The sequence below is a fragment of the Ranitomeya variabilis genome, chromosome 6 (assembly GCF_051348905.1).
Source record: "Ranitomeya variabilis isolate aRanVar5 chromosome 6, aRanVar5.hap1, whole genome shotgun sequence".
In the NCBI taxonomy this organism is placed as follows: Eukaryota; Metazoa; Chordata; class Amphibia; order Anura; family Dendrobatidae; genus Ranitomeya; species Ranitomeya variabilis.
This window is the reverse complement of record NC_135237.1, coordinates 343,578,895-343,593,862: the sequence shown is the minus strand read 5'-3', so window position 1 is coordinate 343,593,862 and position 14,968 is coordinate 343,578,895. Positions and strand designations below refer to the sequence as shown.

Here is a 14,968-nt window from a genome sequence, read left to right as displayed (position 1 = left end):
CAACAACTACTTAATGAGAGCCTGAAGATTGAAGCTCAGCTTTGTACAGTGAAGGACAACACAAGGGAGCGGCAGACACCATTAGTAGGCCCCAAACAAAATATTAGGCCCAAACCAAAATAGTTGGCCAACTGCACTGTTATCTTAACAACAACTACTTAATGAGAGCCTGAAGATTGAAGCTCAGCTCTGTACAGTGGAGGACAACAACAGGGAGCGGCAGACAACGTTAGTAGGCCCCAACCACACATATTAACAACAACTACTTAATGAGAGCCTAAAGATTGAAGCTCAGCTCTGTACAGTGGAGGACAACAACAGGGAGCGGCAGACACCGTTAGTAGGCCCCAACCGAAATAGTAGGCCAACTGCACTGTTATCTTAACAACAACTACTTAATGAGAGCCTGAAGATTGAAGCTCAGCTCTGTACAGTGGAGGACAACAACAGGGAGCAGCAGACACCGATAGTAGGCCCCAACCACACATATTAACAACAAGTACTTAATGAGAGCCTGAAGATTGAAGCTCAGCTTTGTACAGTGGAGGACAACACCAGGGAATGGCAGACAACATTAGTAGGCCCCAACTACACATATTAACAACAACTACTTAATGAGAGCCTGAAGATTGAAGATCAGCTTTGTACAGTGGAGGACAACTGTAATGGGAGACAGACACAATAAGTAGGCCTAAATAAGTTATTAGGCAAAATGCAGTTCAAAATTGGTAAGTGGAGTACACTTGCAGCATAGCGTGGTTCAGCGGAGGAGGGCATGTGTAATTAGTGGCTCTGACACAGGAAGTAGGCCTAAAATAAAAATGAAGGCTATATTAAGTTCAAAATTGGTAAAAGGAGTACACAAGTGGCATAGCTGGGTTCTGTGGCGGAGGACAACTGTTATGACAGGCTTACACAGTTACTAGGCACAAATAAGTAAGTAGGATAAATGCAGTTCACAATTGATCACAGGAGTACACAGGCGGCATAGCTTTGTTCAGTGGAGGACAACTGCAAGGAGTGGACTGGCCGAGACAGACACAGGTAGTAGGCCTACAATAGAAAGTAGGCTCTATGCAGTTTAAAGTAGGCTACAGGGGTACACAGGCAGCATTGTTGTGGTCAGCGGAGGACGATTTCAAGGAGGGACCACAGACAGACTTCCTAGGCATAAAATAATAAAGCAGGCTCGATGCGGTTTAAATTAGGCTACAGGGGTACATAGGCAGCATTGGTGTGCTCAGCGTAGGACAATTGGAAGGAAGGACCGCAGACAGACTTAGTAGGCCTAAAATAACAAAATAGCCTCTATGCAGCTTCCATTATGTGGCAGGGGTACACAGGCAGCATTGGTGTGCTCAGTGGAGGACAATTGGAAGGAGGGACCGCAGACAGACTTAGTAGGCCTAAAATAACAAAATAGCCTCTATGCAGCTTCCATTATGTGGCAGGGGTACACAGGCAGCATTGGTGTGCTCAGCGTAGGACAATTGGAAGGAGGGACCGCAGACAGACTTAGTAGGCCTAAAATAACAAAATAGCCTCTATGCAGCTTCCATTATGTGGCAGGGGTACACAGGCAGCATTGGTGTGCTCAGTGGAGGACAATTGGAAGGAGGGACCGCAGACAGACTTAGTAGGCCTAAAATAACAAAATAGGCTCTATGCAGCTTCCATTATGTGGCAGGGGTACACAGGCAGCATTGGTGTGCTCAGCAGAGGACAATTGGAAGGAGGGACCGCAGACAGACTTAGTAGGCCTAAAATAACAAAATAGCCTCTATGCAGCTTCCATTATGTGGCAGGGGTACACAGGCAGCATTGGTGTGCTCAGCGTAGGACAATTGGAAGGAGGGACCGCAGACAGACTTAGTAGGCCTAAAATAACAAAATAGCCTCTATGCAGCTTCCATTATGTGGCAGGGGTACACAGGCAGCATTGGTGTGCTCAGTGGAGGACAATTGGAAGGAGGGACCGCAGACAGACTTAGTAGGCCTAAAATAACAAAATAGGCTCTATGCAGCTTCCATTATGTGGCAGGGGTACACAGGCAGCATTGGTGTGAATAGATGTTAATGTCTCGCAAAAAAAAAAAAAAAAAAGTGCCATACTTAGGTACAGGGGTGGGCTCCTATGCTGACTTTCAGACATTGTAATTTGGCGCTAAGTATTTACTGGTGTAAATGTAGGACAGGGCCCCTGCCTATTTTAAATAGCATCATACATGTCAACAAATTGTTATTGTCAGTGCCAGGCATTGAAGGATTTCAGCGCATAGACTAAACAGTGGTGGAGCAGCGAGAGAATTTTGCAAGTGGTAGAGCACTGTTTGAGCTGGGGGGGGGGGACACTCTCGTGGCCGGCGGTACAGGCCCAGGGCCCCTAATGTTACAACGGTGTGTCTGACGTTGGGTGCGCGCCACCACCGCCAGAGACACTTCATTGTACTATGAGGGACCCAGTGGCAGTGCCGTCGACCAAAAGTGGGCACACCCACCTCTTCAGACAAACGGCACCCTGACGGGTGCTTGCGCCAAGTGGAGAGACCACGGCCCCATGGGGGGAGTTAGGCCATTTAGGGAGGTGTAAACATGTCGTATGCTGTACAAACAGCAGCTGCAAATTAAGAGATTGGAACAGTCAGCAACACCAGTCCCAAAGCAAGACCTTTTTTCAGGAAAGCTAGGTGTCAGCCGGGAAAGGTGGAGCAAAATAATTAGAAATCCACGAGTGGTTCATTTTAATGAAGGTTAGATCATCAACATTTTGGGTCGCCAGACGAGTCCTTTTTTCGGTCAGTATTGAACCAGCAGCACTGAATACTCTTTCTGATAGCACACTAGCTGCTGGGCAAGCAAGCTCCTGCAATGCATATTTGGCCAATTCAGGCCAGGTGTCTATTTTGGATGCCCAGTAATCAAAGGGGAATGACGGTTGAGGGAGAACATCGATAATGGAGGAAAAATAGTTAGTAACCATACTGGACAAATGTTGTCTCCTGTCACTTTGAATTGATGCTGCAGTACCTGTCGTGTCTGCGGTCATTGCGAAATCACTCCACAACCTGGTCAGAAAACCCCTCTGTCCAACGCCACTTCTGATTTGTGCACCTCTAACACCTCTGCCCTGTTGCCCCCTGCAGCTCGTGTGAGAACCTTCACCGGCGCTGTGTGCTGGGAATGCCTGAATCAAACGGTCTACAAGAGTAGCTTGTTTGGTTACCAATATTTGTTCAAGGTTCTCATGTGGCATGATATTTTGCAATTTGCCTTTATAGCGAGGATCAAGGAGGCAGGCCAACCAATAATCGTCATCGGTCATCATTTTTATAATGCGTGGGTCCCTTTTGAGGATACGCAAGGCATAATCTGCCATGTGGGCCAATGTTCCAGTTGTCAAATCAGTGCATGTGCTGGGTTGAGGAGCACTTTCGAGCAAATCAACGTCACTTGTCTCCCTCAAAAAACCTGAACCCGGCCTTGCAACGCCAGCAGTTTCTATTGCCCCCTGAGAAGCTTCCTCATCCAAAAAATACTCATCTCCATCATCCTCCTCGTCCTCCTCCTCTTCGCCCCCCACCTCGTCCTGTAGACTTCCCTGAGCAGACAATGGCTGACTGTCATCTAGGCTTCCCTAGTCCTCGGCTGCAGACGCCTGCTCCTTTATGTGGGTCAAACTTTGCATCAGCAGGCGCATTAGGGGGATGCTCATGCTTATTGCATGAGGCGTTGTCTGCACTAACCAGCCGTGCGCATTCCTCAAAACACTGAAAGACTTGACACAGGTCTTGTAGCTTCGACCACTGCACACCTGACTACATTGTGGCCCGATTCTATCGCATCGGGTATTCTAGAATATGCATGTCCCCGTAGTATATGGACAATGATGATTCCGACTGTGCCCGTCGCTGATTGGTCGAGGCAACCTTTTCTGACATCATCGTCGCCATGGCAACCATTATGACATCTACGTCCATACTGTGCCCGTCGCTGGCGGCCTCGACCAATCAGAGACGCGGGATTTCCATTATGACATCATCGTCGCCATGCTGTGCCCGTCGCTGATTGGTCGAGGCCTGGCGGCCTCGACCAATCAGAGACGCGGGATTTCTACGTCGATACTGTGCCCGTCACTGGTTGATCGAGTCCCAGGCGGCCTCGACCAATCAGCGAATGAATAAACGGGACAGAGAGACAGACAGACGGAAAAACCCTTAGACAATTATATATATAGATACCCTCACATTGAAAAATAAAGCATAGCTTTGATATCAATAGTAATAAAAACTATTCATTATAGTATGTTGGTTTTTATCTCTTTCATTATTCCAACTGGCTGAATGCCTTAATTGTTTATGTCTTTAATATCTTTTCCTAAGTTGTTCATCCTCCCTTCCTCCATTTTTTGACATTTTTTTAAATTTAATATGGGCACTTCACTCACATGCACATGTCTTTATACTTCCTTTCTCTCCCCTTCTCTTGGTCCCGTTCTGTTTGCTGTGGCTGCCGCCTTCTCCAAAATGAGATAAAGCCGGGTATCTCCTTCTTCCCCTATTCAGCGTTAGTGCGCATGCGCCGGTCTTGTAGCTCTGCGGGACTTGCGATCGGCGTCACTATGATGATGTGCGGTTTTCATACCGTGCATCATCAGACGCGGGACCGCAAGTCCCCATATCTCAGGGCACACTACCGCATTCATGCACCGTCAGTAACGCTATATTCACACCGGTAACAATACCTGACACGCCCACTCCCTGTATGCATCAGGCTGATTAACTCCGCCCCCTATTGCGTGTCATACTCGGCGCTCCTATACGCCGTTGGTAACGGTGTATACACACCCCTAGTAACACCTGACACGCCTACTTACTCTCAGGCATAGGGTTAATTAAGGCCGCCCTCTCTTGTGCGTCACACCCGGCTCCCAGGACATAAAAATCTACACCTAACACCTAGACTCCATTACGCCCCTTTTGTTGGAAGAAGCCGAAAGGCGAAACGGCGCACGTCGGGCGCAGGAGGTGACCCGTTCCCCCATTACCTTCTCCACTCACATCTACGTAAATATTTCATGGCTTTCTGATCATTTTTCTCTTTGCATCTCTTTTGATTTGGCTATTGTTTCATGTATTTAACTCCTCTCTGATAGTGGGCATTGCACTGCCATCTAGTGACCACTCTGGTTCATTGTTTCAGTTCCATTCACCTTCTTTAATATAGGAGTGGATATTTTCTCCACCCTTTAGTCAAAATCAAATTTATTACTATTGATATCAAAGCTATGCTTTATTTTTCGATGTGAGGGTATTGCTATATATATACTTTTTGCTACTTGTCTTGTGTATATCCTTTTAGTAGATATAAGACTGCAATATGGTTTTTTAAAGAGACGTTTCACGTCCATCCATACTGCTAGTTCTTTTTCTTTTCCCTCTTTAGGGATATTTTTTCAAGTATAGCAATATTATATATAATCCTAAAAAATACACTGCCATCTGGGTTCTTTTAGGTCACCTCCTGATTTTGTTTGGAGGTCCAATTTTTTCATCTTCCTGTTTTTTAAGATTTGTTATTTTAAATAATATGTCAATAAAGATATTGTTACTTTTTATTCACTTATGTGTCACTTCATACCTGGTTAGGTAATCGATGTCAACATTTATAATCGAAGTGCTATTTTCTGCCTAAAAAATTCTTTTTCGGATTATGGGATTAATAATTATAGGTGAGATGCTCTGCAGGACAGAGAATAGCAAAGACCTATAGGTTAAATGCTCTGCAGGACAGGGGATAGTATGCAGGTATACGTGAGATGCTCTGCAGGGCAGAATAATAATATAGAATTATAGGTGAGATGCTCTGCAGGGCAGAAGAATAATATATAATTATAGGTGAGATGCTCTGCAGGACAGAGAATAGCAAAGACTTATAGGTTAAATGCTCTGCAGGACAGGGGGATAGTATGCAGGTATAAGTGAGATGCTCTGCAGAAGAATAATATAGAATTATATGTGAGATGCTCTGCAGGGCAGAAGAATAATATAGAATTATAGGTGAGTTGCTCTGCAGGATAGAGAATAGCAAAGATCTACAGTATAGGTTAAATGCTCTGCAGGACAGGGGGATAGTATGCAGGTATACGTAAGATGCTCTGCAGAACAGAGAATAGTATAGAATTATAGGCAAGATGCTCTGCAGCACAGAAGAATGTCCGTGAAAATTGCCCACATAAAAAACTACCGACAAGTTTATTAAGAACAGTTTATTAAGGAGTTCTAATAACAACAATAACTTAAGTTTATTAAATAATCATTGCACACCTGCAAATAATTAGCTGCCGGGTGATAGTCCTTGACTTCCATGGGCTCCATTGAAATGCAATTCAGCACAACACAGGCAGCAAAGAAAATGCAGAATGGATTTCAACAAATGTCTCTGGGCCCAATTTACTTCTCCATGTTCTACAGGTTCCGTTCACTAATCCCTAGTCCCAGAGTACGGATTCTGTTCTTAGGAGTTGTCATTCCACTGTGCTAACAATAATTCTACTCTCATTGTGGTGTGTCTGGGCCTAGAGACCCTTATTCCTCTCTCATTGTGGTGTGTCTGGGCCTAGAGACCCTTATTCCTCTCTCATTGTGGTGTGTCTGGGCCTAGAGACCCTTATTCCACTCTCATTGTGGTGTGTGTGGGCCTGGAGACTCTTATTCCACTCTCATTGTGGTGTGTCTGGGCCTAGAGACCCTTATTCCTCTCTCATTGTGATGTGTCTGGGCCTAGAGACCCTTGTTCCTCTCTCATTGTGGTGTGTGTGGGCCTAGAGAGCCTTGTTCCCCTCTCATTGTGGTGTGTGTGGGCCTAGAGACCCGAATTCCACTCTGTGTGGTGTGTCTGGGCCTAGAGACCCTTATTCCACCCTCAGTGTGGTGTGTGTGGGCCTAGAGACCATTATTCCACTCTGTGTGGTGTGTCTGGGCCTAGAGACCCTTATTCCTCTCTCATTGTGGTGTGTCTGGGCCTAGAGACCCTTATTCCTCTCTCATTATGGTATGTCTGGGCCTAGAGACACTTATTCCACTCTCATTGTGATGTGTCTGGGCTTAGAGACCCTTATTCAAATCCACTCTGCATTTCCTTCCATCCTATGCCTCCCTGCACCTGCAGTATATGTGTATGATACATAACTAGGTAGGGTCTGTTCACGCTTACACTTGGTAGCCATAAGTGGACAGGGAAGGAAGTGCATGCCCCAGATTCACTGCCACTGAAGTCAATGGGAGAGTGGCGCTGCTATGGCACTCCCGGCTCCTCTGACAGATTCTGACAGAATCCCACCTTTCTGCGGTGCCTTCTGGGCTTCCAGGACCATCTCTCTCAGCCAGCAGCACCCTGCTTTTGGTGGGCACCCACTGAGATGATAATGTTTTAGATCTAACCTGCAGTCCCATGTAACTCCACAGATAATACAGTGATTCTTTTGTGGGTACTGATAGCAGTGATGGCTCCTCTGGATCACACTGCTGCTGTTTCTGCATGTGATGCTGTTCTGGGCTGGTGGGAGGAGTAAGGCAGAATCATCGAGAGATGAGAGCAGACTAGATCTATCTATTGCTGTTAATGACAGACTGCTACAAACCACAGATCTTCAGCATGTTTGCAGTTTTGCACTAGGTCAGCTGTAAATCACAAGTTGATCACACATCATGTGAACATCCTTACCTTTCACCTCAAATATCATAGATCTGAAACTTTGTGATGCTGCAATTGACAATTTTCTATGTGGGCAATTTTCCATATGGGCAATTTTCCATGTGGGCAAATTTCCGTGTGGGTAATTTTCCGTGTGGGTAATTTTCCGTGTGGGCAATTTTCCGTGTGGGCAATTTTCCGTGTGGGGAATTTTCCATGTGGGCAATTTTCCATGTGGGTAATTTTCTGTGTGGTCATTTTTCATGTGGGCAATTTTCCTGTGGGCAATTTTCCTGTGGGCAATTTTCTGGGAACTGTTCAGGGGAAGCTCTCGGCCGAGTGGTGTTGCTCAGAGTTTAGACGATGGTCTCTGGAGGTGTCCTAGAATGACTCTGAGCTCAGGTGCCAGTTCTGGAGGGGACTGTCTGATCATCTGCAGGACACTCTGACTCTCCATCCACCTCCTAGTTGCCTGGAGGAGGCTATAACTGAGGCCATCTGGATGGATCGTAGACTAGTGAGAGGGGTGTTATGCAGAGAGATAATCCTCTACTTCCGAGTAATCCCGACGCTACACCACATTCTGAGACCATGGAAGTGGGGGTCACCACCAAGGAAAAGGAGAGGAGACGACGAAAGGAAGGGAGACTGCTTTTATTGCGGTAGTCCGGGACAATGGAAGAAGGACTGTCCCTCCTGTCCTCCGATTCCCAAGGTGTCAGGAAACGCGTAAGTCTGGGTAACTGTTGAGGAGGTTGCCGAGACACTCAGATACCTTTTTCCTCATTGCTTAAGTTACAGCTGGAAGTGGAACTTTATGTTGAGAACTGTTATACTCCCACTTGAGCTTTTGTGGACAGTGGGTCATCTCTGATTGACACTGACTTGGTGGCCAAATGTAAGTTAGGGACAGTCAGGTTGGGAACCCCCATCAGTATCTTGGCCATTGATAAAACTCTTGCTAAGAATGTGGTTAAGTGGGTCTCTGAGGAGTTTATCCTCAAGGTGGGGTCTCGTCATCAAGAACGCATTACATGTTTTGTGCTGCACAATCTTCCTGCGGAATTGATGTTGGGTTTCCCTTGTTACAAGTACATAACCCTGTCATTGACGGGAAAGTTCTGGACTTTGTTAATTGGGGTCCCAATTGTGCTAAGGAGTGCCTTGTCAATGTATCTGTGTCATCCGTCAGTCTGGAGGGTATTCCGGAGTACGTGAAGGATTTTGAGGATGTGTGCTTTGAAAAGAAGGCTGAGGTTCTACCACCACACCGCCAATTCGATTGTGCTGTTACTCTTGTTCCTGGTGCCAAATTACCCAAGGCCCATTTATACAACCTCTCCGGCCCTGGGTGGGCTGCTATGATGGGGTATATCTCTGATAGCCTTTGTAAAGGGCACATTTGGCCTTCTGTTTCTCCTGTGGCAACGGAGTTCTTCTTTGTAAAAAAAAAAATAAAAAAAGATGGTGGTTTACGCCCATGTCTCGATTTTAGAGAATTAAATAAAATCACTGTAAAGAATACTTACCCTCTCCCACTTATTCCTGATTTGTACAAGCAATTGTCTGGGTCCAGGTGGTTCTCTAAGTTAGACCTCAGGGGAGCATGTAATCTCACCCGTATGCGGGAGGAGGATGAGAGGAAGACTGCATTCCTCACCTCTGAGGGTTTGTTTGAGAACTTGGTTATACCCTTTGGCCTAACGCGCCAGCGGTATTTCAGAATTTTATTAATCATGTTTTTTCAGATTTTATTGGGCACTTCATGGTAGTTAATTTGGATAATATCCTCAAATTTAGCTGATAAACAGAACCATATGGGTCACCTCCGCGATGTCCTCAAGAGGCTTAGGGAGAGCTCACCCTTAGCAAAACTGGAAAAGTGTTAATTTTTTGTTCAAGAATTGTCATTTCTGGGGTTCATTTTGTCTGCGGAGGGGTTTAGTATGGACCCTGGAAAGGTACGGGCTATTGTGGATTGGGCGCAACCAAGAGATCTCAAAGGTCTGCAACGTTTTCTGGGTTTTGTCAATTACTATAGAAAATTCAAGGGGTTTTCTGAAGTGGTCAAACCCCTCACTGATTTAACTCATAAGGGGGCTGATCTCAAAAACTGGTCAGCTCCAGCTTTGGCGGCGTTTTCTTCTTTAAAAGAATGTTTTATGTCTGCCCCTGTGCTGATTCAACCTAATTCATCTGAGCCATTTATCGTGGAGGTAGACACCTCGGAGGTGGGAGTAGGGACGGTATTGTCCCAGGGGCCTACCTCGTTGACCAATTTAAGACCCTGTGCCTTCTTTTCAAAAAAGTTTTCCTCTGCTGAAAAGAATTATGATGTGGATAACCGGGAGCTTTTGGCCATTAAACTGTCTATTGAAGAATGGAGGCATTTTTTGGAGGGGGCTGTCCATCACAGTCATTATTGACCAGAAAAACCTGTCTTACATTGAGTCCGCCAAATGTTTAACCCCGAGACAGGCGAGGTGGTCACTTTTTTTTCTTGATTTCAGTTTTCTATCACTTTCAGGTCTGGGTCCAAGAATATGAGGGCTAGTGCTTTATCTCGCAGCTTGGATCCAATATCACCTCCTAAACTCCTTCCATTCTTCAGCATGGAGTGGTGGTGGCTGGGGTTTCTTCAGCATTGGATGAGGAGATCTGTGAAGCCCAGTCTCTTGCTTCTCCGTCCGTGCCGGATAATAAGTTCTTTGTGCCGGTCCAGTATCGGTTAAGGTTGCTGAGGGAGTTCCACGACTCGGCTCTATGTGGGCATGCTGGAATCTCGGCCATGTGTAAATCCATTGCTAGGCTTTTTTGGTGGTCTTCATTGGCCTCTGATGTCGCTGTATTTGTGTCCTCCTGTGAAACATGTGCCCGCGCTAAAACCTCCCGTAACTGGCTGGCCCGGAAATTGAAGCCATTGCCAATTCCAGATAGACCTTGGATTCATCTGTCCATGGATTTTATCACTGATCTTCCCTCTTCTAAAGGCTAAACTGTGGTTTGGGTAGTCGTGGATAGATTCAGTAAGCAGGCGCATTTTGTACCGTTGGTGGGACTGCCGAATGCCGAGACTCTTTCCAAACTATTCATTAAATATGTTTGCGATTACATGGTGTGCCTATGAGTGTGGTGTCTGATAGAGGGGTGCAACTTGTTTTGAAATTTTGGAGGGCTTTTTACGAATTCTGGAAACAATCAAATGGCAGGAACATTATATCTTGGGCACTCTAGATATCACATCATTGTATACCGTTATACAACATGATAAGGAATGTGAAGCAGCCAGATATTTTCTGGAAAAACAGGAGATTTTACCAAATAATCAAGTGGACTTTTTTTTTTAGAATGCATGCTCTTTATATTGACTAATAACTATTTCCGTTATGAGAGGCACTACTACTCTCAGCAATGGGGTACTGCCATGTCCTTAAGAGCCAACTCATAAGGGCCCACAGGAACTGCTCTAAATCACAGGACTTTAACCGAGAGGCTGATATGCTGACAAAAAATTCTGCGATAAAGGCTATGCTGAAAGCTCTCTGACGCAAACAAAACAGCAAGTTGAAAAACTACCAAGAATGCAGCTACTTCAAAATAAAGTGAAAGATGAGAACTACACGCTAGCTGATGAAGTTCATATTATCACCCAATTTAATGCCAATACCCACATTCTCAAAAGGATTGTCAATAGACATTGGGGCATCCTTAAGGAAGATAATATTATTGGGGAAAAACTACCTGAGCTTCCTAAATTCATTTATAAAAAGGTCAGTAATCTAGGGAATAAAATAGCTTCCACTATCCCAAAATATCTGGTTCCATTTACATATCAATCACAACAAAAACTATCAGGCTTCTTTCCGTGCTGGAAGTGCAAATCATGTTGGAAATTAAATGCAAAAAAAATCTAGTATCTCCAATGGAACCACTGAACTGGAGATTAATGACTTTATCACATGCACTACAGAGGGAGTAATTTATTCTCTGAGATGCCCTTGTGGGAAATTGTACATATGTAGAATGAAACGGCCATTACATGTGAGGATGAGCTAACACCAGTGGAATATTAATAAGATATTATTCTGGCCATCCACTATCTAATCACTTTTTGATTCACCATGGAGGTTCAATAAAAAGTACTATCATCACAGGCCTCAAATTAGTGAAAAAAAGCTGGAGAAAAGGCAATTACGGTACATCCAGAAAATGTCCCGTGAAGAAAGCAGACTTATTTTTTAACTAGACACTCTGAAACCCAAGGGCCTAAATAGTCAGATTGAATTGTTTGCTCTTAACATATGAAAGACTGCCACATGATGATCAGGAACTATAAAGGTACTCAGGACCACTACTGGACCATCCCTGACAAAGGAATGCGTGCATTCTGAAACGCTTAGGATTATTGGTCCAAGTTGCGCTCCATAGCCAGTCACGTGATTCATTACGTGACCGTGATGTCACGAAAGGTCCTGGTACTCCAGTGTATCTAATTGGCTTATACAGCGGTACTCGGCTCACGATACACTCGGGCTCAGGACACCGAGAGACACCTGTCACCGGCCGGGACAGCGCCCCAGAACAATCAATCTTCTCACCGAAAACACTGGTCCTGCACTACAGAAGGTTCTGACTTCATGCGCACACCACAGACTTCAGTCTCCTAGAGGCATCTGCCCTGTATAAGGTAACACTGCCTACAGCTTGTGTGGCTCCATTTATCTATTCATCTATGCCTTGATTCATTGTCTGAAGCACATAGATTAACCTATGCTCAGCCAGGAGTGCACCATATAGGTCCACGGTGACACGCTATCCTGGGTTGTAATAACATTGTCATATAGGAACCAGCACTGCTTATGGGATTATCCCTGAATTTGTCTTATTACTGACCGAGGAGATTATTGGGGCAAATTATTGTCTCTCCGATAGCGGGTGTAGGTTACCTGGTCCCCTTTACATAGTTGATTGTCACATCTGTTGCGGAACGGGGTCTTCACATTGTAGCTGGTAAAGAAGACTTCAGTCGGCAGTCCCGATTCCTGTATGGAGCCCCAACCCCGCTTCGGGTGAAAGGCTAGTACAGTCCCCTGCCTTACCGAGTTCCTCTTATTGTGTTCAGTCTTTGGTCTTTGTACTTTTGGTGGGTCATTTGGTTCTGTCTCTTTTTGGTTTTGCCATTGTAGAATTAAGCATTGCTTATATTGTTCCCAGGTGAGCGCAGCAATGCTGAGGCCCTCCTGCCTGGCCCCGTCCTGCCCAATCCGTGGAGTGTCCCATTGGAAGATCACCCCCTCTGGGCTCACATCTAGTGGTTTCCCCATAGTTGTTGGTAACAGAGGCACCAGCTTCTCCATAGTGCCTGGGGTTATCACTACCAGCTCAGCGGTGAGGACTCGGTTATTGTCGGGCTGGGGAGAGGTCACGGGAGCAGGATCGGTCGGGCGAGCAGGGATACTTTCCATACCTGCGTCTGATGTGGTTCCACCGATGCCGATCTGTTCCGCTGACGAGGACACTGGAATCGGCTGCAGCACGGACCGAGGATCCTCTGGTGCGACCCTCTCGCACGGCTCCGACTTCCGTGGCTTCACAGCGGCTGGCTCCGCATTTGGGATAGGTTGGCTCAGCCCCACCGCCTGTAGCTCCGAGAGGTCCGGATCCTCCAGCTGCGGTGGGTTCGGGTCTATCTCCGGTGGGCGAGGACAGGCCGGGATCATTTCGCCGTCGCTCTGGGACTCTCTGGTCATTATCCCTGCTCTGGGATCTTCGGTGGCACATGCACGTTGCTCCTCCATTTTCCGAGGGCGTAGCTTCTTCTTCCTCTCGTTCCCGCCGTTGCAAATCAGGGGGCGGTTCTCCTCTGCTTCTGGGCAGGTCGTCGTCTTGCAGCAGTAGTCGGAGGGGGCGGTCGCTGCTTCTGGCGCCATTTTGATAGTCTCCTCCCATGGCACGCCCTTCTTCTTCTTCTGCGCTCCTTGTGGCGCTGCAATGGCGGCGGTTTTGGCTGGAACTTTTGGCGGCAAGTGGCAATACACAGTCTTTACAATAAATCACAGTTCAAGCACAATTCAGACACAGTTCCAAGGCACACATGACCTGATTCTTCAGGCTTAAGTAGATCCTGTTCGTGACGCCAAGTTGGAGCCCCCCCAGACGCAGGGCCGTGGGGTACTTGGTACCGGGCCTCTCAGTCTCGGTCCTGGTGTTGTCACGGTGGCTAGACCCGGTCCGTGACCCTGCTAAGGGGCGTCCAATGAAAGGTGATGGTGTGTGGCGCGATGAATAACGAGGACACAGGGTTGCAGTCTCTTTACCTCTTTACTGTAGGCTTCGGGATCCGCAATCCAGAGTACTGCTAACAGGGCTGGCTGAGACCGGCCGGTCCGAAGGCACACCCAGAGTTTCCTTTGCAGGTGGAAATCAGTACCTACCTTCTAGCGTCTGTGTGTTGTAGTACCTCCCTGCTGAGCACCACGGGATAGTCCTCACAACTGTTGTGTCTGTTTCTGATGTTCTTTCTCACAACTCGTATCTGTTCTGATGTTCTTCTCCATCCCCCAGATGATATGGCTAGGACGCACCCGTATGACGGGTAGGCCTGGAGTTCTTCCGGGACCCTAGCGTCGCCCCTCTCCCACAATTGCCCCCTATGTCTGCTTAGGTGTTTTAGGTGAGACAGCCAACCTATAATCAACTGTCCTGCCTCTGTTTGAAGTACTGCTTGGAGCCCAATACTTCCTCGCGTTCTGGCCACCGGCTACGCGCCTCAGTAGGATGTTGCCGATCTCGGGGCACGACTCCTAATGGCTTTATCTTCTTTTTGCTGCGATCTCGTTTCTCACTTCTCCACAATATATCTTGCTTCGTATCCTTTCTTAAGATGCCGCCGCATTCGAGTGCAGGCGCGGCTCCGTAACTTTCTGTCCTGTTCGCTAGGTCACTGCCAGGGTCCCACCCCTGACAGAGACCCCCCTGAATCTTCTCCCGCAACACCCTCTGCCACAGCATGTTGCCTGGATCGAACCCAGTCAGCTTCTCCCTAACTTCCTATCCAGCCCCCAGTTTTACCAGATTGTGAGGAGTGGCCTAATACATAGAACCTTTTGCTCCCCCTGGTGGGTGAAGTGTGAAATATAGTGTGAGACTGTGATACCTCGTCAGGTGAACTCCTTTTGTGCAATCAGACGTAACATCACTCCCCTTAGTGGCAGAGCAACATTACTGCAACGACCAGATCTCTGGGGCGCTGCAGTTGTCCCATAGACAATGAATC

General features: G+C 46.7%; 1 protein-coding gene across 1 annotated transcript in view; it reads left to right on the top strand.

Moving 5' to 3' along the window:
• The first annotated feature begins 4,930 nt into the window (after positions 1-4,930).
• The window catches only part of ELOVL2 (ELOVL fatty acid elongase 2), a 345,230-nt gene continuing 335,192 nt past the window's right edge, over positions 4,931-14,968 (top strand). The window contains exon 1 of the mRNA XM_077269885.1: positions 4,931-5,063. The gene's annotated coding sequence lies outside the window, so the exon portion shown is untranslated. The remainder of the gene's footprint in view (positions 5,064-14,968) is intronic.